Here is a 24,581-nt window from a genome sequence, read left to right as displayed (position 1 = left end):
CTTTTCTTCAACTCTTTACCAAAGGATACCATGGTTCACTGGAGGGTCTGAGGGTGTTTAGGGCATATCAGTAAAGGTGATAAACTAGGTGCAGTGCTGACCAAGTTGAGAATGGCCACCTGCTGATCCAGTTGAGAATGGCTAACTGGACAGTCAGGAAAATGTAGTCCTTCAGGTTGTTGTGTTCCTATACGATATGTGCTATTAGAAACAGGATTAGCGGTAGTCCTCCAAAGATGCTTTCGAATACGGGGGGCATATTTACAAGCCCCTTGCGCCTCTTTTATGCCGCCGTTGTGTCACTTTTGTGATGCATCAGAGGCGCAAAACCAGCACCATGCTATGGGGTATTTACAACGTGACGCATCTGGAGATGCGTCACGTTGTAAAGCCCTGCGCCAGAAGTAGGAATTCCTGCACAGGGGGGAGGCGTTCTGGCACATGAACGCCTCCTAAAAGTAGCTGAGTGAAATTCACAAGATTTCACGGAGTCACTTTGAGCCCATGCTGCATCAAAGCCCTGCGCCTGCTTGAGGCAGGCGTGAGGATTGACGCAGCATTGTAAAGATAGGGCACCCCCGAGCTTTGCTGGAGCTGCATTGCACCTCCAGCAATGCGCCGCCTTTACGGCACAGATGCATCACGCATCTGTCCGTTTTTGCCCCATGGTGCGCCACATTGTAAATGCGGTGCATCCATGGTGGCAGAGCCATGACACACAATAACTGGCTCATCTCTGCTGATGTGCAGGGATGCGCCAGTTATTGTAAATCTGCCCTGGAGTGTATGACGTTTGGGATAACTCCAAGTACCGTCTGAAAGGTGCTTAGAAGTCCCTAACGGATGGTCTTAAATATTTGGACAATGCCAGTCGTATCAGAAATGTTAAAGATACGATTTACCATTTCTACGAAATGGAAAGGGCAGTTTGTATGGATAAGTGCCTGTATCTCAAACTGAAGACCTTGCGATCTTGAGATCAAAAGTCTTGAGCGGAGATTATGGGCATAGAGATCTGTAAAAGCATGGCTTTCATTCTGCCTAGAGTATAAACCGTATGAAAGAAACATTCAGTGCAGGCCATATTAGCGCCTCCCTGAATGTATGTGTCGGTGGAAACAATACTTGCACACACCAAGTAACCCTGGAACTTAAGGTTACCAGATATACGCTGCCCGGGAGCATTCCGCAGCAGCCTTGACTGTTCAGCATCAAGTAAATCCCATTTGAAAGTAAAGTGACAGGGGACTCACCTGGGAGCGTTTGGAGGTTGCTGCTTGTCTCTCTGACCTCGGGACCGAGTGCTGTGCTGTGCTGCTGCCGCCTCTCGCCGCACCCGCTCCGCGGGTGCCGCTTCGCGACTTCCAGCGAGGGAGAGCTGCCTGTGAGGCGCTGGGCAGTGGAAGGACTTGAGGATCAAACGGCGCTGTAGCAGGGACTCGGAAGTCCAGGAGTCCCTGCTTCCTCAGGTGCGCGCGGACGCGCCCACCAACAGACACGCCCCCCACCTGGCCAGAGTGAAAAAGGCACGTATTTCCTTCCTTGTTGGGACTCACATGGGAGCGTTTGGAGGTTGCTGCTTGTCCCTCTGACCTCGGGACCGAGTGCTGTGCTGTGCTGCCGCCGCCTCTCGCCGCACCCGCTCCACGGGTGCCGCGTCGCGACTTCCAGCGAGGGAGAGCTGCCTGTGAGGCGCTGGGCAGTGGAAGGACTTGAGGATCAAACGGCGCTGTAGCAGGGACTCGCAAGTCCAGGAGTCCCTGCTTCCTCAGGTGCGCGCGGACGCGCCCACCAACAGACACGCCCCCGCCTGGCCAGAGTGAAAAAGGCGCGTTTTTCCTTCCTTGTTGGGACTCACCTGGGAGCGTTTGGAGGTTGCTGCTTGTCCCTCTGACCTCGGGACCGAGTGCTGTGCTGTGCTGCCGCCGCCTCTCGCCGCACCCGCTCCGCAGGTGCCGCTTCGCGACTTCCAGCGAGGGAGAACTGCCTGTGAGGCGCTGGGCAGTGGAAGGACTTGAGGATCAAACGGCGCTGTAGCAGGGACTCGGAAGTCCAGGAGTCCCTGCTTCCTCAGGTGCGCGCGGACGCGCCCACCAACAGACACGCCCCCCACCTGGCCAGAGTGAAAAAGGCACGTGTTTCCTTCCTTGTTGGGACTCACATGGGAGCGTTTGGAGGTTGCTGCTTGTCCCTCTGACCTCGGGACCGAGTGCTGTGCTGTGCTGCCGCCGCCTCTCGCCGCACCCGCTCTGCGGGTGCCGCTTCGCGACTTCCAGCGAGGCAGAGCTGCCTGTGAGGCGCTGGGCAGTGGAAGGACTTGAGGATCAAACGGCGCTGTAGCAGGGACTCGCAAGTCCAGGAGTCCCTGCTTCCTCAGGTGCGCGCGGACGCGCCCACCAACAGACACGCCCCCCGCCTGGCCAGAGTGAAAAAGGCGCGTTTTTCCTTCCTTGTTGGGACTCACCTGGGAGCGTTTGGAGGTTGCTGCTTGTCCCTCTGACCTCGGGACCGAGTGCTGTGCTGTGCTGCCGCCGCCTCTCGCCGCACCCGCTCCGCGGGTGCTGCTTCGCGACTTCCAGCGAGGGAGAACTGCCTGTGAGGCGCTGGGCAGTGGAAGGACTTGAGGATCAAACGGCGCTGTAGCAGGGACTCGGAAGCGCCCACCAAGAGACACGCCCCCCGCCTGCAACGCGCCTACTTCACCTTCTGCACGACGCTCAGCGGGACGCGAGCGGGACGCCGAGCGAAGCCCGAGCAAAGGGCGGGCAGTCTGTGGCAGTCAGGGGCTGACAGAGGCTGGGCTGGGCCACGTCTCTTACATCCAGCAACGAGCACAGGTGGGCCGTGTGTGACTCCCTATGGTTTTTCCCAAACCATGTCAACCCGTTCCGGCAAATTGCTCAGGAGTGAGGGCGAAAGGGGAGTTGCTGGTGGGAGCCCAGTGATTGGAACTATGGACCGCTTTATCACCAGAGTGGTGGCAGTCATAGAAAAGGAGATTGCTATGTCTGAACGCCGTCTATCAGATGTCTATCTCCCTTCCAGACGCTCATCCTTGGGGGCCGTTGCACAGGCCTTGACACCGGCTAGTGAGCGGGTCCAATCTGTCCCCCCTGTTGCTGTCCCTGGCTGCTCTCTAGACCCACCCCAACTTCTGGAAATAGGGCAAAACATAGACAGGTTGGAACATCTGGCCGCGCTTCTTCCTAGTGGCATTGAGGAAGAGGGTGGCCTAAGCACATCACCTCCACCCGCACCTCATACGCCCCTAAACAAAGCTACAACTCAGTCACCATTGCCAATATCGCCCACCCCCACCATAGTAATCCCAGATGGGGTGCCTTCTGTAATTGACGCAAGTAGGCAGAATAAAAGGGCTAAAAGCAAAAAGGCAGGTAACCATACTAAGGGCAGGCTGGTGAGACAGGCCGCGCTCTACAAACGAACAAGAAAGCCTTTTGGCCAAGGCGGGAAAGACGCAAAGGGCCTGTTCCCAGAGGATAAGGTTGAGGAGGAGGGGGATGCTTTGGTCTCGCACATAGGTTAAAATAACTGCCCACACACTAGTAATAGTACTGATAATGTCCCCAAACTTATTGATCCCATGACTAATGATACCATTTTGGAGAGGGTAAATAGTCTCTTGATGCCCTTACTGATTCAGGTTAAGGGCCTGGGGGCTAGAATAGATAAACTAGAGCAATCAACCCTCGATGGGTTCTACTCACTTAAAACTACATTTAAACAGCTAAAAAGAGTGAGTGACAATCAGGACTTGGGACCAAAGGGGAGTGCGCCCCCAGTAGCTTCCTTACCACCACAGGTAGATTCTAATCCCCCAAACAGGTCAAATAAGGCTGAAACTAGCAGAGCGCAAGCCCTAGCACCTAAAATTCCTTCCCCTCCTACAGTAGGGCCCCATCCCAAGGGAACGCCAACACCCATAGAGGTTGCCAAAACTACACCTAAGCCACTTCCACAAGTGCAGCCCCAGGCAAGCAGAGGTAAAGTAAAAGCTAGCCAAACACCTGGTATGCAAGATAAAGTCAAGGGAACAGCGACAGGAATCGTCGCCAAAACTGCTCCCCAATCTATAGCCCCAGCTGTTACTACAGTGTCCCCTCGAAATCTCACACGGCGGATCCCCCCTGTAAACCTCCCTCCAGATTGCCAACCTTTTGTCGCCATATTAGTAAATGTTCCCCCTCTGAAGGAAGGCCAGTTGGAGAACCACCAATCTCTTAAGAATAAGTGCATCCACTGGCTTAAGTCAAATAAGCCAATTCCGACTGGCGTGGATGGGCTTATCCTTAGTGTTCGCAGAGTAGGGTGGGTAGGGCAGGGGAAAAAAACACAGGAGGGGGACTGTATAATAATAAACTTCCAAGATCCCAGAGTAGTGAGCACCATCTGTAGTCCTATAAAAAACATGGATTCAGTAGGGGTTAAAGTAGTGGACTTAACCTTTTTCTACCCAAGGCAAATTGCTATGTCACCATGGGAGGGTCCTAGTACTCTTGGCTTTTGTCAAAACTGGGACACACGCTGGGTTGGGGGCCTAGGGGGCAATGGGCTGAACCCCCCTTGGGTGCCAGGGAGTTGTTGACTGGAGGAGGGCGACACAAGGGAAATTACAGTTGCAGTTGCAGATACTGCAACTGTAAATAGAATAGACCCAATGGTAGCATCACCACCCCGAACAGCCTCACCCTCAATTATAAGCGTCAGTGGGTTGGTAGCCTCTCTGCCCATTACTCTAGATTGTCATTTGCAAGTTCCTTCTGTGAGGTCTGCGGACAGTAGTGTTCTCGCGACCAGCGACACATCAGCTGTGACGGACCTAGTCTTTAAGGTTTTCAGCTGGAATGTCGCAGGGATCGCAAGAAAGTTGGCCCTCCCAGATTGGAATGCCTTGGTTGATGAGCACTCTTTATGCATCTTCCAAGAGACCTGGAGCTGGAGTTGGTACATAGGGTGGGATTCTCCTCCTACTCGGTACCTGCGCTAACCTCGGAAACAGGGAGAGGACGCCCTTCGGGTGGCCTGCTCATATGGGTAGCAGCCTCCTTAGACTGCAGAATAGAGGAGGCACAGGCAGGTTGTCCGGACATCCAAAATGTTATTTTAAGAGACCCAAGGGGTCGAATAATAATAAATGTCTTTAATGTCTACGCCAGAGGGACTAATCTCTCCTAGAGACCCTTCTGAATACAACTCCTCACAAGTCATGTATCCTGGTCGCGGGAGACATGAACTGTACGATCGAGCCCTTGGGCTCGGACGTTGCCCTAGACCAGGACGAGGAGGATACTATGATAGGGATCCCTGTTTTAGAGATTCCTCCCATTAGGAGATGGTCAGAGGTGGCATTACAGCTATACTCCCTAAGCCTTGAACTAAACCTAAGGGCAGCGAATGGAAGGACAACTTCGGATAGGGGGGGGGGGGCATACATATAATAGACCAGGACACACCTCTAGAATAGACTATATCTTACTAGATGTATGTCTCTGGAGCCAAGTGAGGGACATGGTTGTGGTCCCGACAATTGAAAGTGACCACAACCCACTTTCCTTAACCATGGCCCAGTGGTGGTGTCTTCCAAAAAGGGTCCCACTAATCACGTAGTAGCTCCCCCCGAAGAGTCTGTAGTCTCTCTCTGTGGAAGGCGCCGAAAATGGGCTAAATTGGTCCTCTCAGAGTAAAGGGTTGGAGAAATCTCAACCCTCTTAAATCAAGCAGTGTCAAATCTGGGGTCTCTCTCGGAAGGGGTGGGTAGGGCGAGCGGGGTCTTTGTCTCTCTAGTAGAGGCTTTGACAAACGTGTTTACCATCCCTTCTAGCAAGTTAGGAAATAAACGAGGTAAAAAGCAAGGTAATGGTTGGTACACACAAACATGTAGGGTACATAAAACAAGTCTTTTAGAGGCAGTGAAGCATACATCCCATAGCGAAATACTGGAAGCAAGGAAGGCCTACAATAGATCCCTTAAAGTTGCTAGGATGGAGCGGGAAGAGAAATTTTGGGAGGACCTACTCCATGCTAGCAAAAGTAAAGATTCAAGGGGCTTCTGGAACCTTGTAGGCTCCCGGAACAGGCCCGAGGAAACTATGAGACCCTGTAATATTCCCCCACAAAGCTGGGTAAAACACTTTGGGGCTTTATGCCTCCCGGCAGATGGGGAACTAAATGTCAGGGTGACCTCTCCACTGGTATCCGAACCCCATACCTATAATTTCTTTACACCGTTAGAGATCGAAAAGGTAATTGGGTGGGTAGCCCCCGCAAGGCAGCAGGTCCAGATGGTCTACCGGGGGATCTCATGCGGGCACATCCAGTGGCGTGGGGAAGGGTTATCGCAGCTCTCCTAAATGACATTATGATGTGAGGGCCAGTGCCCGATTCCTGGAAGGGAGCGGTGGTGGTCCTGATCTATAAAAAAGGATGCAGAGAAATCCCGGGGAACTACCGCCCCATAAGCCTGATAGACTCCACCCAAAAGATAGCAGAAAAAGCTATCCTTGGTAGGATTCTCCATTGGGTGGAGGAAAATAAAATATTATCAGACTTCCAGGCAGGCTTTCGGGCAGGAATGGGGACGATAGAGCAGGTGTTTAGGTTGGCACTTCTTGGGTGGAAGGTGGTGGAGCTAGGCAAGGGCAGTCTATACTTGGCTTTTATAGACCTGAGGACTGCCTTTGACCTAGTCCCCCGGGAGGAGCTATGGAGGGTGCTTTATGGGCTGGGACTCCCTCCTTTCCTCTTGTCCCTCCATATTAGTCTTCACGCCCATACCTTTGCTCAGGTCCGCTGGCGAAGAAATGGAGAGCTAACAGAGAAAATACCAGTGTCTAGGGGGGTGAGACCGGGATGCGTTCTGGCGCCCACCCTTTTCTCATTATATGTGAATGGGGTGGTGGAATATCTCCAGCAAGAACCAGCTGACGCCCCCTGTCTCGGAGGAGTGCGGATCCCCACCCTGCTTTTTGCGGACGACACGCTCCTGATTTCTAAGACTCCGCAAGGCCTCCAGAAACTGCTAACCCGTTTCCAGAACTTCTGTGCTGCAAAGGGCCTAGTAATCAACGTGGATAAAACCAAGTTTTTAGTCCTAAATCCTCCAAGGAAACTGGGCCGCCCTCCAATTCTCAATTCTGTTGCCTTGGAGAAAATATCCGAATTTGACTACCTTGGAATTCGGATCACGGATAGCATGAACTGGTCACCTCACATTACTAAGATGGTCCTCAACCATAAGAGAGTAGGAGGTGCCCTCCTGAGGGAATTCCGGGCATCACCAAGGAGGTCCCTTACCCCAGTAATTGACATCTACAAGGCTAAGGTAGTAACATCAGCCTTGTATGGGGCCGAACTGTGGGGTCATTGCTGTCTGAACTCCTTGGCAACAGCAGAGAGCAAGCTCTTGAAATCCTTAATCGCCATCCCTCCGAGCACTCCAACAGTACCTGTGCTGCTGGATACAGGTTGTAAGAACATTAAAGACCAAGCCCGGCTTCGCCCACTCCTTTTATGGACATGTATCTGGAGGGGTGAAGAGGTAAAATCGTATGCTGAAGGGTTGGCGGAGATAATGAGCTTGGGCGGTTGGGCAAAAATTAGATGGTTGAGAGATACCAAAAAACTTTTGGAGGAAATTGGACTGGGGGACTGTTGGTTATCAAGATCGGCTCCACCAAAAGAGGTTGTGAAGAGACTATACTGGAAATGGGTTGCGGAACAGCTAATTACAAACTCTGAACATTGTAAATCCACAGCTGACTTTTTAACAGTAAAAGATACAGTAGTCTACGAGCCTTATCTGGACTTAATTACTCTTCCAGTTGATCGAGCACTGTATTTTAAATTTAGAGTGGGCTCCCTTCCAGTTGGGGCTCTGGTGTCTAAGTGGAAATCAGGTGCTCACACGTCCCCTTTTTGTGCATGTTGTCCCACTAGGATAGAGTCCATTACGCATATCCTATTCGAATGTCCGGACTATGTAAAGCCCAGGAGTTTTTGGCTTAAACCTCTTTGCCGCAATATGGGCACACATAGTTATCTAGCAGCCCTGCGCATCCTAATGACGGACACTTCCCCCCCTTTTGTTTGTGGTATAGCCAAATTTTTAAAACAGTTTTGGTTGATTAGATGCAAGAGACTGTCAATAGCTGTTTAATTCACTTTTAGCTAATTTATTCTGGCATTATATGTCCTTTTATCTTTTTTAAATGTGCATTTAATATTGCTTTTTAAATAATGTCTTTGTAGTTTTGTAAATGGCTGTATTTTGTGTACGCTTACAAGATATCTTGCATATCGAATAAAAGCTCAATCAATCAGTAACCCAAATGCAGCAGTAATCACGGTAGCTGAGGCACCCCTCAGATGACAGGACAAGTTCGCCATGGAACCATTACAAGCCCCATGCAGTAGAATGTCCTGACATATGAGCAATCCACTTAAAGCGCTCTCACAGTTTGTACCACTGAGAAACACTTCTCGATCCCCACTCCGGCATCGAAATCTGTATGGTAATTCCCAAGATTCCTTAATGTATTCCTTACCCATTTGTTCATATCTGCCTGCCTGCTTTTATTCAAGAAAATATTGAAACTGAAAAATAATTGATTAGTCATTCTTTGTGGGGTGATTCTGCACTGTGAACGGTGATGTATCCAGTTTTTTGATATGCAGCATTGTATATTTAGCTCCCCTTCGTACCATTTCAATCTGTTTATCTGTTAGATTATAATTAGAAAACAGAGACATACTGTTGATGAAATGCCAAGGCACATAGACTGCATGCAAATATTGCAGCAGCCAGCTGAATTACGTAATAGAATGCAACTGAGATTGCCTGTGTTGTAATATGGCCAAATCTTGTTCTAGTATGTCTATCGCAGAAGATACAATGTTGCCTAAGGAATATATCCTGGACCTCAATGTTGTTAACCCATTGTCTACCACTGCTAGAGAGTTCTCTAAATTAATACGGTCTATTTCCCGTTTTATCTCTGCGGCCTCTTGTTTGGATATTTTCCATATTTTCCAAATGTCATTGTAGGCAGCATATATGAAATGTTTTTGCCGTGGTTTCCTGGGACCTAGTAAAAAGTACCTAAGATCCATGTCTTGTGTGAGTAAGGATAAGAGATGTTTCACCTCTGTGAGTGTTGAGGTTGTATAGCCAATTAAGGCACAATTTCCCAACACTGCATGACGTCACTACCCCTGGATGTTGTCTCTGTACATAACATGGAACTGCACTATGGATACTAAACCCTTCGGTTCTACCCTTGAATCGTTCCTGACAACCATTGGTGTTTGTGGGCCAAATCAACCATTTCTTCCAATCAGGGTCTGATCTGTTGTATTGTGTGATGTCATCTAATGTAACCCCTTCTTGTGATGTTTCATTACCCCCTGTCAGTGATGGTGTTGGCAGCTAAGGTGTGTTCAAGTCTTTGTTCTTGGCTAGTCCAAGGTAAGACGTCTGTTGTGCTGTCTCGGCCAAAAACATGATCTGTTGAGGGATAAGGCACCCTCTAAATAAATCTTCTGTTCCCTGATCTTGCTATTCTCTAGAACCCAAGACTGATTTTAAGTCCATGGTGTCTTTCCATAAGTTGTAACCTTGTTCAGACAACTGGGCAATAAAGGATGCAGAATAAATCTATTCGGTGTTTGTTAACATATTTTTCTGTGCTGATGTTGGTGCAACCATATAAATAATATGAGTCTGTGTCTGAAATATTAAACCCTGAAATATAAGGACATTTCTGTGAAAATATTTTTGAACTGCCTTTTGGCGGCTTTGGACAATGTCTTCACTGATGGTATGTAAACACATTTCTAGGATTAGCAGATTTATGCACAAATTATAAAAACAGTGCTAATAGCAATATATTGATGCATACTCTGTTGATCTCTCCAATGTTTCGCTATTAGAAAATGCAGCAGATTTTTCTAAATCAGACCACATGTTATTTACAGTTTCAGAATCCCAATCATCAGAAAATTTACTTGTGGTAATGATATCATTCAATGATATTTTTAATAAATGTCAATTTTTTTAATTTCTTTTGGGCCAAATATATCAAAATCAACCTTTTCCCAAACTATACCATCCAGTACAGGAACTGCTGTGATGTTCACTGATGACAAGTCTCTTTGTTCTCGATGAGATGATTGATGTGGTTTTCAAATTATATTTACCTTTTGGGCTGCAGAGCTTTGCCAAATGTATTGGCCATTAATATGCATGTTAAAAACTATTACTAAGCCTAACTAGAAAGAAAGAAAAGTACCCAAGTAATTATCCATAGTTCTACCCACAGTGATACCAGGTATGTTCCTTTAAGAAACTTCAGAAAGTCTTTAACTTGCTGCTTGCGCGGTTTTTGGGCAGGGGGCGTTTCAGATTCACTTCGATCCAAAGAAAACGTATCAAAGTTTATGAAGTGGCCTGAAGTAGTTCAATCAATTGTTTGAATTGCATTAGGATTTGTTGAAATTGTTCTTTGCTCTTGTCGAGGCAGGTTGACGTAAACGTCTGTATTCGGTCGAATAGCAACTTGTGCGTTATTTTGAGTTTCATTTTGAAGTCGAACTTCAGGTTCAAGAGGAATGAGTTCTATAGCATTGTTGCATAGTCCATCATTTCCGTATAGGTGACTCATCGAACGTGATGAGTCTTTCACTTTGAACTGCTTCGATTGTAGAGAGAGGAGGCCGTCTGCTACTTTGGAGACCATGTGGCCTACTGCTTAGTATCGGCCACGTAGTGTGGTTTGATTAGGTCAATTGAGACAAATCTTTTCTCTTTTTTTCCGGCAAGAGGCGGTAGAAGTACAGTTCTTATTCCTTTAATTGCTAAGATTGGCATGTTATTGAGAGCCCGCTGGACTCCATAAAGATGTTTTACCCAACTTTCGCCCGTGCCTATAACTCTAGCTGCTAAAGATAGCTCTAAGTCTTGTTTTTTTCTCTCCGCTACCGATTTTCCCTCTGGATGGTACAGAGATGAGTACCGCAATGCTACACCCAAACTTCCCATTGTATCCTTGTAAGCCAGAGAGCTAAATGAAGGGACTGGTCAATATGTAATGTGCCAATTGCGTATGTGGAAGGTCCCGGCCACGACTTTGCATTTGAGGGACGTGCGACACTCTGCCGCCCACACGATCGTGTCAGAACTCAGGCCGCTTTTGATTGATTTATTAGTACCCCTATGCATAGAAGCCTGCCTGGGAATCTGTGCCCCGCTCGATTGCGAGGGTTCTCTACCGGAAATATCGTTTGAGAGGGGAAGAGTGGTTTCCTGATATCGGAAGGAGACTCCTCCATGTGTTAGAAACGGACCCAAGTTGTTTCCTTTCATCACTCGTATTGCGATTCTTTCTTATTCCGTTGTGAAGTATTTTGACTTCTTGTTTACATTTCCACGCAATCCCATGTTTGTGGACAGGGATACCGTCTAATGACTGAATATTGTGATAGGAAGCGGCAGCCCTGAGTCTAGCTCTCTACATACTACTGTTTATGACTATTGATGTATACTTCAAACCTATGGAACTGTTTTTGAAAACACACAGAAGAGAATACCTGTAATTGTTTGCGCCCTGAGGAAGGATTGGTGAATATCGGTCCTGTTCCGAAATGCGTGTCAGCGCTTTTCTTCTTTTTCTGTTTTGCTTTGTTTCAGTTGTGTATGTTTGTTTCTAATGGTGTACATTTTTTGTAAAGTGTTTGTACTTTTTGTATATATTGCTGATTGGTATGACTGATGATGGTTTGTATGGGTGTGATTGGTGGTTACTTTGAAGATGTGAGAGGGTATGTGCAGCATATATTTTGATATGTAAATATATTTTGTATATACATTTGTGCCTTTATTATTGTATGACCTATAAATGAAAATTTCGGAAAATAATAATAAATAGATATATATGTTTTTCAAATAAATACTCTCTGTGTGGGACTACAATGATGTCTGTTATGGACTAGAGTGTTCGCCATTTAATAGATTTAGTCTGAGGGGGGGTCCTCTTGTTTTTGATTATAGTTCTTCCCTGCCTCCTCCCCCTAATACTTATTTTCAGGGACCCTCGTGTGTTTTTGACCAATTGCGTATGTCCCTATGAAGAGTCGCAAATCTTTAATAACAGTTTGAGCGTCTGCCGAGCAATAGGGCCACCCCAATAGGAACTTCGAGGAGGAATTCACTGCGACCACAATATTTCTTTTAGCCCTATCCCTTTTTAAGGGGCCACAGTGGTCTAGGTAAACACACACTTGTGGTTTGTCAACTATTAATAACAGTGTCTGTGCAAGACGTGTTACAGTAGAACCTTTCATCTGCTGACAGATGTCTCATTTCAAGATGTAGTCTTTAGCCTGCTTTGTTAAACCAGGCCACCAATAGTGTTGTTTCAACAATGAAACTGTCACTGTAATTCCTGCATGTGCAGAACTAATCCTTTCATATGCTGCTAGTATTAAAGCTAACCTATGATCTATATTTGGAATTATTCTATCCCGCACTCCAGGAATCTGAGGAAATGGAATGGTATTAGCATCTAACTTGTAGGAGTAATTGAGTTTGAATCTTTTTGGTACTGCAGCGCTGTTTTTGCTTGAAGCAATAACAACCACCATAATCTCACAATCTATTCTACTTTTAGAATGACTGATTGCAGTTACGGAACCCGTACGTACAGCCCCTTTCGCGGCTTCATCAGCCAAAGAATTCCCTTCAATGTGAACGCCATCATGTTGATGACTCAGCGTATCATGCAAGTCCTTGGTAGTTCGGATTTCAACTCCACTAACTGCTCTTATAGCATTTTTATACTTAATTGTGCCACCTTTTACGTCTTTGAACACATTGTACCCAGTAATTCAAGTATTTATTATATTACTGTACACAGTAAAAGGAATCGCACACAATTAGTGCGGGGAATTCTCGATCCATATTTACAAGTGACAGTATCACTGCTTTGAACTCTGTGAACTGTGCCATGCAGTCTCCCAGAAATTGCCTTTTAATGCAACTCGGATAGAAATTTCCATCTCGCATCCGACCCTTAACAATAGCACATACTGCGCTGTATTGTTGCTTACTCCCTATGGCTGGTTGAGCAGATCAGTCAGTGAATATAATATAGTCATACTGATCCGGAGGCATTATTTCCTTAGGTAGAGAATATTCTAGTTTATATTGCAGGAATGCTTGTGTTTTTAAATGTGGGTCCTACCTGTATTCTACATTTGTTGCAGAAAGAGAATTAGCCCCTTTTATCCCTCTCAGGAGTAATGCTTTAGCGTTAGGAACGCTTGCCTTTGTTGCAACCTCTATGGCTAGAACCGTAGTCACTACAAATATTTGTTTCCCCTGAGCCAGTGCTCTTTCTCTCACTACAGCAGTTTGTACTGCTGTTATAATCTTTTCAGTGGATGCAAAGCGCATCTCGGCATCTGTGCACAAATGTGATTTGTACGCAATTGGTACTGTTTCACCTTCATTATATGTTAGATAGATGTACCCTGATTGACCCGCAATTATACAGATCCCCAGGTTGGATAAGTTTACGCGTGTCTGTAAGTGTTTTGAAGCTATCATATCAACTTGTAAGGCACAAAGTGTATCTGTGGGTCCCTGTGTCCAGTTTCTTGCTGAGAAATCAGGTTTTATTAAGTCGTAGAAAGGTTTTACTCTTTCTGCATATTCCAAAATTTATGTCCTACCAAAATGTAGGATTCCCAGTAGTAATTGTAGATTTTTTAATGATTTTGAGGTTAGAGCAGCGCGCATTAAAGAAAATTGCCTTCCAGGCTTTTTCCTCTACTTTAAAAATCATATCCTAAAAACAGGACACTTTGGTGGAATATTTTTGATTTTTTAAAGTTTAATTTGAACCCCTCAAATGCAGATCTCAAAACCATGGTATTCACCCAGTTCAAGTGTTCATCTAGGTCATCGTCTGTTAGATAAATATAATCCACATAGTACAATGCCTCTTCATCCAATTTTTGCAGTAGCTTGGTTACTCTAGCTGAAAACAACCCTGTGCTGTTCCTGTACCCTTGGGGGAGTCACTGAAATTGCAGCTGGAACCCTAGTGCAGAGAATGCTGATAAGTACCTGCTTTAAGTCGCTTTATATTGGCAGAAAAATCCATTTGAGATATCAAGTGTTGTTTTGTATTTTATCCGCACAATGTTATTCATTAATGCAGAACTGTGTGCATTTTGGACTGTGAATGTCTTAGTGCAAGTGTTTAAATGTCTGTAATCTATAACTAAATGATATGTATTGTCAGGTTTCATGACAGAAATCAAAGGATTCATGATTACTGCAAAATGGTAGAACTGTACAATCCCTTTACGTTGGTAGTACTTCTAACCATATATATCTGCTGCTGTCTGAAGGTTTTTACAGCACATCTATTTTACATGAGAAGAACAACTGTTCAATAAATTCTGATTGAAATGCCCAGACTGTTTACTCTGTGTGTTTCTAAGATAAACTCAGTGAGAATGAGTGACTGAGCGAAAAGTGGTATATTGTTTCCACGTTCCTGGGAGTATCAGGGATGTCATGTTCTGAGGTCGCCAGAAACTATTCTCTCCCTGATAGGAGATTCTAGTGGCACTGTGAGCTAGCTTATGCAAAACAGGTTAACATATGCGGTGGGGGTGCTCAAACCCAGTCTGCCACCAAACCCACAGTTTATGTTTACCGAACACGCAGACCCTGTATAGGATATATAGGAACTACACGACATGGTGCCACCAACTTTGGTTGGGTACCTATTTAACAGTAGAATCTGAGTAGTTCAGTTGTGCTATTCTCAGAGACCATTACTCACAAACACCAGAGACGTCTGGAGTGGGTGGGCACAAACTCCGCCACAGCTGAGTAGGCGAAAAATCCTATTTATTAGCTGTTGGTTGATCAAGCTTAAAGGACACTGTGGGGCATATTAGCAACAAATAGCGATATTTATTTTTTTATCACAGCCTATCTCCGGATATTATCGCAGAGATAACTTGCTATTAGCAACGTTTATCTCCAATGCGCTAAAATATCCGGCGATAGTGGCTCATTGCGTGAATATCGCTGGAAATCCAGTGATATTCAGGCATTCAGGTGTTAACGCCAATGAGGACTTAACCTGATTATCCACCTCCCATTGGATAAACATTGGTAAGTCCTGGCGAGGACAGCGCATGCGCAGGCTCCCGCGCATGAGCAGTCTCCCGCACATGCGCAGTTTCCAAAATCAAGCTGCGATGGGGACCTTTGCTGCCTAATAAGGTAAGTTTTATTGAAGATGTAGTTTAACCTTTAAATATACTTTAATAAGGCATGCGGGAGGCGGGCGGGAAGCGGGAGGCGGAAGGTGCATATTCACGCACATTCTGTGGGCGGAACGGAAATGTCCGCCTACCCCTAACACCATCCATGCTCATGATGAGCTGAGCTTGTCATGAGGCACGGCGCTCCGGTGCTCATGACAAGCTCAGCTCGTCATAAGCCGTGGAACGCTCACACGCTGGGATAATTCCCCCGCTCTGCTAACCGTTCCGCAGGAACGGGTGCAGCTGTAACGAACTCAGCTCATCATGAGCACAGGAGCGCCGTGGCTCATGACGAGCTGAGCTTGTCATGAGAATGGGGGCACTGTGCGCGCCCCCCCAGCACAGTGGGAGAATTACCCCCGCAGCGAAGGTGTTAATAAAGAGACTAGAGGGATGTGTTTAGAATAATAAATAAATAAGTATATTTTATATTAACCTGGTGTGGTTCTCCTTTCATTTGGTCATCCACAAGATTATAGACTGGTAAAACAAGCTGCTTTACATTTCTTCAAGACTTAGCCTGAAGGCTGCTCTCCACAGCTACCACTAGGATAGCTTTCGAGTAAGGTTGTCTTTAACCTACCATCAATAAGAGGTCATTGGACTGGTGCAAGGTGCCCACTAGAATAGTGGACAGCATAAGCCAGGCCAACTTCTCACATTGGTGTGCAGCGTGTGGGATTCCAACTTGCCATTGGTTTACCAGATAATCTCAAGTGATTGATCATTTGAAAACCACTAAAGGTACCAGAGGTACATATGTTAATGTTAATGTTAAAAATGCTTATATAGCGCATGGCTACCCCAGCAACGGGGCGTCCCAGCGCTTGCAGACAGTTTGAAAACAAAGCAACCTATTCCCAGGAGATGACATGTAGCGCTACTTAGAAACCCTAGGTAGAAGGAAACAGCCAGGTTTTAATTTGCTTTCTAAATGACAGATAGTTATTTGTAGCACGCACCTCCGGGGGGATCGAATTCCACAATTTCGGTGCCAAATACCTGAAGGAACAGCCACCGTTTTTAATGGGACAGGCAAGGTGAAGATCTGCTGAACGGAGGGCACGTGTGGAAACGTAAGAGGAACACAAACCTCACAAGATTAGGGGACCAGAGCAATGAAGGATTTTATGAAGTAGACAAAGGGCCCTAAATTGGATACGTTGTTTCACCGGTAGCCAGTGTAAGCGCCGCAGAATATGGGACGTATGACAGTGTATGGGAAGGGCGAACAAAATGCGGGCAGCCGCATTTTGGGCCCTTTGGAGTCTGTTGATGGCTGTCCGGTTAGAGCCCAGCATTAATATGTTACAGTAGTCTATATGCGATAGAACAAGGGCTTGGACAATTGTCTGGCGTACAGGTGGTTCTGAAAAGCCCAAAATAGGTTTAAGCGACCGTAGGCGACCATAGCACACGCCAGCCACTCTTTTTGCATGTGACTCTAGGGAGAGTGAGTCGTCCACAGTCACACCCAGGTTTTTTACTTCCTTCTTAGGGATGGGGGGAGGGCCTAAGGTGGGGGGCCACCAGTGATCATCCCACTTGTGTGTTTTCTTTGCCAATCTGAAGTACCTCAGTTTTTGATGAATTTAACTGCAGGCAGTTCATGGTCATCCAACTAGAGATGGCCAGGATGTCATCTTGAAATTTGGATTGGTCCATTTCGATGTCGTTGGAGAAGTAAAAAATTAGCTGCGTATCGTCCCCGTATGAAATTAATTTGATCTTACGTTCTCTGGCCAACACTGCCAGAGGGCGGACGTATACGTTGAACAACGTGGGGCTGAGATCCGACCCCTGCGGAACACCGCAGCTCAGTGGAAACCTGCTGGATGAGAACGATGGAGCATGGACCTGGAAGGAGCGGTCTGATAGAAAAGACGCGAACCAATCCAGGGCTCCATCTCGGACTCCGATCTCCCATAGTCTTCTAACTAGAACCCTATGGGAGACCGTGTAGAACGCCGCACTCAAATCCAGCAGGACCAAAGCCGACGTGCCACCCAGATCTTGTGTCGCCCTCAGTTGTTCAGTGATGGCCAGCAGGGTGGATTCCGTGATATGGTTAGGCCGTAATCCATTTTGTGAATCATCTAGAATCTCATTGCTCTCCAAGTAGTTGGTCAAGATGTCATTCATGTGCGCTTCTGCCACCTTGGCCAAGTAGGGAAGCGAGGAGATGGGTCTAAAGCTTTCAGGCCTGGAGGGATCCAAGGTGGGCTTTTTTAGTAAAGGAACAAGCTTAGCGTGTTTCCACAATTTAGGGATGGGGGAAGTCTGAAAGGATTTATTAATCAGCTCCCGACCCTCCGCCAAAATGGAATCTTGAAATAGATTAAACATTTTAGGTTTAACAGGGTCCTCCGGGGACCTGGACTTAATTTTTACAGCTAGAAGTTCCATATTAGTCTGTGGGATAAGAGGGAGGGTAAGAAGGGAATGAGGGGGTTCCGGTAAATCTGAGGCTTGGTGTAAGGTCAAAACAGACTTATCAGATTTAAAAGAATTATAGATCCCTTGGACTTTACTGACGAAGAAACCAGCAATCTCTTCACTTTGCAGGTCAGATGCTATTGTGCAGTTAAGTCCCTCCGGTGACTTAGTCATGTCCTTCACTAAAGAGAAGATGGTTTTGGATCAATTTGTGCTAGAACTGATCAGTTCAGTATAGTAGTTAGCCTTGACTTTCTTTATGAGTTTATGATAAGCTTTGTTAGCCGATTCGAAGTTGGCTTTCGCCAGAGGATCATAGGATCGCCTCCAGGTACGCTTGCATTGCTTTTTCTGATCAGCCAATGCCACAGAGTACCAGGGGTGGGATTGCTCGCGCTTGGGCCTGGACAGTTTCTTGGGGATGAGGTAGTCAAGTGACGAATTAACCCTCTCTTTGTATACTATGTCAGCTTCCTCCAGATCCTCAGGCCAATCTGGGCAGGAGTTTTTCAGTCTAGTCTCGAACAAGGCACCATCTAGTTTGTGCCATGGGCGCCTCCAAAGAGGCGGGAGGGGCTGTTCCCTGGAACTGACTGGGATCTTAATAAGAATTTGAACCAGGAAATGATCCGACCAATTGAGGGGACTGGGAATAGAGGCCAAGATGCCAGGAATGTTTGAAAATACCGGGTCAAGCAGATAGCCAGCCAAGTGAGATGGCCCTTTGACTAGCTGAGTGAGTTGGCAGGCCTCAAGATCGCCCAGAAGCTCTCGTACAGCAGGGGATTCACAGCACTTGAGATGGAGATTCAGATCCCCCAGTATGCTGAAGTTCGCAGACTGTAACGCTAGTGTAGAAATAGTAGACGTCGAAGATTCCTAGAAGGCGCTTGCGGGGCCCGCAGGCAATAGATCAGGAGCCCTGTGAAGTTGAAGATATCTGAGACCTTTATCTTAAAAAGGGAACATTCACAGTTAACTATGTTAATGGGAGAGAGAGAGCAGGAATAGATGGATTTAAAAATCACAGCTAGTCCGCCCGCTCTTTTCTTGGGTCTGTTCTGGGTATGTATCGAATAGCCAGGAGGTAGGGTCAGAGTCAAAATGGCAGAGAAATCATTAGTTAGCCATGTTTCTGTTAAAAATAGTAGATTGGGGGATTGAGCTACCAGTACAAGCTTAAATACAGTAAGTTCTACTGAACTTAGAGTTGTGTGTCAGGGGCTTAGCACACCCTTTCTACAACTCAAGAGAGTTAAGTAGATAACAACTATAGTAGGCAGATGCATACACCACACCTTACTAGTAATGTCTTGAGTGCCAGGACCTATTGTGTCATTGCCAGATGTCAATACTTAACAGACATCCAAGTATGACTCATTCCCTTTCTTGGAGTTAAGGGCTCTGTGTACTCTGAGGAAAAAGAAGACAGGCAAAGGCGCCACCACCCAATACCTCAGAGAGGAATTACAGTTAGATGACCTGAGCAAGGCTTCAGAGCCTGAAAGGGGAGGCAATGGGGTGGGAGCAGCAGATGAGGAAGATCCAAGTGGTCCAATCCCACAGGAACCAGACTCTGATGCTGACCAGGAAGGGGAAAATGACCTTGACCTGGATAGAGCAGCTCCTACTGGGGATGGAGATGGAGGCACAGTGGATCCCTTCTTTGTCCCCCAGGGCCTAGATCTTCCTCTAGTGTATCTATAGGGACTTCTGTCTCTTCTAATTGGAGGGACACCTCCCAGTAGAAGAGAAGAATCTGATGAGACTGCAAGAGGCTCAACTGAGGATAAGGAGACAGCAAGTAGCCTTAGAAAGGGAGTCCCTAGAGCTTGAAAAATAGATGGGACTAGAGTACCATGATGACAGCAACTTCCCTAGTGGTAGAGAAAGCTCTTATGACCACAGGAATTGAAACAAGATTGTCCCTCCCTACCAGAGTGGGGATTACATCCATAAAATTGGATAACTGCACTGGAAAGGGCCTAAAAAGGTGAGAAGGTACCCCAGGAGCAGTGGGCAGCTATCTTGTGGCTCTCCTTTGCAGACAAAGGTAGAGATAAGCTCCTAACTGTAAGGGAATAGGATGCTGATGATTATACAGTCCTGAAGAGTGCTCTGATCGAAGGGTTTGGCCTAACCACTGAGCAATATAGAATAAAGTTCAGAAATACCCAAAAGGCTCAGACTCAGGACTGGGTTTACTTTGATTGTGCTACTAAAGCTCTGGAGGGCTGATCACTGGGCAGTAAAGTGTGTTATTATACAGGATTATACAGGTTGATTATGAGGGAGCAGATCCTTAATAACTGTCAGAATCAGCTGTTGCATCAGCACCTGGTAGACTCGGATGTATGACGTTACCACGCATACTATTACCACACATACCTTTAGAACGCGGTATTTACACCGAATACCGTTACAACGCATAGCGCTTAGAGGTGCTGGATAGTGGTAAGTATAATTTTCTATTCCAACTCCAGTCCCCGTGGACACTAGGGAAGGTGTTGGATAGAAAATTAAACTTATTCCCTATCCTAGAGCGCCCCCCAGTGCAATGCGTTGTAATGGTATGCGTGGTAATGCCTGCGTTGTAATGGTAGTGCGTTGTAAAAAATGCGTGCTAAAGGTTGTATACCGGTAGACTCTGACCTCCCCCAAGAATTGGGAAAGAAAGCAGACAAAAGGGTCAGAACCAGGGTGAAGCCGAAGGTACAGAACGAAGGTGGTGACCAGAAGAAGCATGATCCTAATAAGGGTAGGGAGAAGGGTAAACACCAGAAGTCTTCACAAGGTCGCGGAAAATCTTCTAATGGTAGGGATTCAAGATCTTCCTAGAAGAAACGTCAAAAGAAACCGGGGTGTAATGTCTGTAAGCAGAACACCCACTGGACTAGTGATTGTACTAGGTCCAAAGATTCAACTCCAGCCACCACTGCCCCTAAGGCAACTGTTCCCCCTAGTTCAGCTCCAAGTGGTAGTACTCAGCAGAAGGGTGTAATGGGGTTAACCCTGGGTTCTGAGGTGGACTCTGGTCTAGTCAGAGTTCCAACTCAGGATGATCTGATCTGGGATGGAAGCATGGATATGTCCTCCTTTGTGAGTCCCAGTAACTTGGGTAAAACAGACAGCAGCCTTTGATAAATGGAAAAGAGGCTATGGCCTACAGGGATACAGGGGCAAGTGTTACAATGGTGACACAAGACCTTGTGGACCCTGGACAGATCATACTTGGTAAACTCTACCAAGTGACCAGTGCTAGCAATGTCAGGGCCAACCATACCCTGGCAGTTGTTAATTTTTCCAGATGAGGGGTAACTGGCCTCAAGAAGGTTGTGGTAAGTGCGGACCTCCCTGTTGAATGATTGTTTGGCATTGATCTAGAGTCTTCAGCCTAGTCTGAAGTGGAGTTAAGGACCCACGAAGAAATGTTAGGAATCTCTGGACATGTGTTTGCTGTGACTAGGTCACAGGCCAAAATGTCTAAAACTGAACAGGCCCTGGATTCTGGAATAAGAGACCAGGGGGCATATTAGCAAGGGTGTGCGATAAATATCGCAAATCACACTTAGCGCATATTTTTTTATCGCTGTCTATCGATGGATCTCATCGCGGAGATAGTGCGTTATTATCAACGTTTTTCTCCAACGCAATAAAAGATCCAGGGATAGTAAAACAGCGATAAAACTTTTATTGCTAACGTAAACCTTACTAATAGGCAGGGGAGGATTCAGCCTTAGAATCCACCTCCCATAGAGAATAATGACTAAGTCAGGATTTTAGCAGATGTAAAAATAGCTGCGATAAGCCCGGTTAGCGCAACTTTTTACATCGCTAACGGGCCTCATTTCTAATAGGCGTTAGATCTGTTAGCGGCTGTTTCCGTGGTCTTTTAGTCGGGTACGCCTACTTTGCATGTCATTAGCGATAAATATCACTGACATTCAAAGTGGCCCCCAAAACAGTCGCTTCTGCCAATTGCTAACAGTTGTTAGTGACAGCTTGCTGATAGGGCGATAATTATATCGCCGCTTTAGTGGCAAAAAGTTCCGCTAAAGCAGCGATATTGCCCTTGCTAATATGCCCCCAGGTGACTTCCAAGAAAAGAAGCAGTAGGGTAAAGGCAGTGCCTTCCCCCCTGACTCAGAGTGAGGATCAGTCTCTTGAGGGAGAAGATTGTGCTCCTGAAGAAGGAACTGACCCAGAGGAGCTTGAGCCTCATCAGGTTGAGTTCTTGGGGACAGGGGGCCCTTCCAGGGCAGATCTGAGTCAGGAGCAGCTGAGCTGCCCTTCTCTTGAACCCCTTAGACAGCAGGGTAGTGCTAAGGCTGCTGGGAATGCTAGTGGCACCCAAAAGATTTATTGGGATGATGGACTCCTGTATTCAGAGTAGAGACCTCAAGCATGCTGCAGCCAGGAGGTTGGTTATACCTTTGAAATTCAGGGGCTTCCTATTGACACTAGCCCATGATATTCCCTTAGCAGGACACCTGGGCCAAAACAAGACTTGGGAAAGAATTGTCCCTCACTTTCATTGGCCCCATACATCTGAGAACACAAAGGAGGTTTGTCATTTCTGTGTCACTTGTTAAGCGACACAAAGGCCCCCCTGATACCACTACCTGTGGTGGGGGTTCCCTTTGAGACAGTGGGGATTGACCTTGTTGGACCAATGGATCCTCAGACAGCATCTGGGCACAGGTTTATCCTAGTGGTGGTAGACCATGCCACTCGGTGCCCAGAGGCATTTCTCCTTAGGACCACTATAGCACCTGTGGTGGAACGAGCCCACTTATGAGTGTTCTTAAGAGTGGGTTTCCCTAAGGAGGTAGTTTCTGACGGAGATGCACATTTTATGTCTAGCTACTTGACTGCAATGTGGATGGAGTGTGGAGTGAATTACAAATTCGCCACACCCTATCACCCACAATGCAATGGTTTAGTTGAAAGGTTCAACAAAACCTTAAAGTTTATGATCAAGGGTCTCCCAGAAAAGCTTAGGCGGAGATGGGACATCATGCTACCCTGCCTTTTATTTTCATACAGGGAGGTTCCTGAGAAGGGGGTTGGCTACAGCCCTTTTGAACTTCTGTTAGGGCATCCTGTAAGAGGCCCTTTGTGTTTGATGAAGGAGGGATGGACGTTACCTTTCAAACCCTCTAAACAGGACATAGTGGGCTATGTACTTGGTCTCCGCTCCAGGATGGCTGAATATATGCAAAAGGCAACTAAAAACCTTGAGGCTAAAAACCTTGAGACTCGCCAGGAATTACAGAAAGCCTGGCATGACCAAAAGGCTGTGCTGACTGTTTACCAGCCAGGGCAGAAAGAGTGGGTGTGGGAGCCTGTGGCCCCAGCAGCTCTCCAAGACAAGTGGAGTGACCCCCACACTATTGTTGAACAGAAGGGAGAGGTTACCTATTTGGTGGACCTTGGAACTCCCAGGAGCCCCCATAGGGTGCCTCATGTCAACAGAATGAAACCTTATGTTGACAGGGCAGACATGGGCTGATGAGGGACAGGAGGAAGAGAGGGATCCACTCCCTGAACTGCTCTCACAGAACCCTGATGATGGGTCAGTTGATGGTGTAGCCCTGGCAGCCAGCCTCACTACTCAGCAACAAGCTGATTGTAGGCAGGTACTCAATCAGTATAGGAACATGTTTTCTCTGACTCCTGTTTTCTCTTAAGTAGACACTGGGGACAGTCTTCCTGTTAAAAATAGGATTTACAGGCAACTTGATCATGGCAGGGACTGCATCAGGACAGAAGTCTAGAAAATGTTGGATTTGGGAGCTATTGAACCGTCAGATAGCCCTTGAGCTAGTCCAGTGGTCTTGGTACCAAAACCTCACACCCAGGGTGGTAAGAGAGATGAGGTTTTGTATTGACTACAGGGGTCTCAATACAGTCACTAGGACTGATGTCCATCCAATCCCAAGAGCAGATGAGCTTATAGATATGTTGGCCTCAGCCAAATTTCTGAGCTCATTTGATACCCCTTTGTGGTAATGCCCTTTAGTTTGAAAAATACACCTGCCACTATTTAAAGGTTGGTGAACAAAGTCCTAACAGGCCTGGAAGACTATAGTGCAGCATATCTAGATGATATTGCTGTTTTTAGCTTCACCTGGGAGGATCACCTGGTCCACCTGAGAAATGTTGTGGAGGCCCTGCAGAAGGCAGGTTTAACTATCAAGGCTAATAAGTGCCAGATAGGGCAGAGTCAGGTTGTGTACCTGGGCCACCTTGTAGGTGGAGGCCAGGTTCAACCATTGCAGAGCAAAATCCAGACCATCATGGACTGGGTTGCTCCAACTACCAATGCTCAGTTCAGAGCTATCTTGGGCCTGACTGGGTACTACAGAAGATTTCTCAAGGGGTATGGATCCATTGTGACACCCCTGAATGACTAAACTTCTAAAAGAATTCCAAAGAAAGTTCAGTGGGCAGTTAGCGCCAAAAGAAATGTGGTGACCTGAAGCAGGCCACGTGCACTGCACCAATTCTGCAAAGTCCTAACTACTCCAAATAATTCATTGTCCAAACAGATGCATCTGAGTTGGGGGTAGGGGCTGTGCTGTCACAATTGAATGAGGACGGTAAGGACCAGCCAGTAGCTTTCATTAGCAGAAGGCTGACCCCTAGAGAGAAACGTTGGTCAGCTATTGAGAGGCAGGCCTTTGCTGTGGTTTGGGCTCTGAAGAAGCTGAGGCCATACTTGTTTGGCACTCACTTCACTGTTTAGACTAACCATAAGCCCCTCTTATGGCTAAAACAGA

The 24,581-nt window shown here is 46.7% G+C and overlaps 1 protein-coding gene across 1 annotated transcript in view; it reads left to right on the top strand.

Annotated features, from left to right (window-relative positions):
• The window catches only part of LOC147678931 (CD5 antigen-like), a 377,621-nt gene that overhangs the window by 124,387 nt on the left and 228,653 nt on the right, over positions 1-24,581 (top strand). The window lies entirely within an intron of this gene.

The sequence above is a fragment of the Lissotriton vulgaris genome, chromosome 11 (genome assembly GCF_964263255.1).
Source record: "Lissotriton vulgaris chromosome 11, aLisVul1.2, whole genome shotgun sequence".
Classification (NCBI taxonomy): domain Eukaryota; kingdom Metazoa; phylum Chordata; class Amphibia; order Caudata; family Salamandridae; genus Lissotriton; species Lissotriton vulgaris.
The sequence above is the reverse complement of the archived record's forward strand: the minus strand, read 5'-3'. Positions and strand labels throughout refer to the sequence as shown.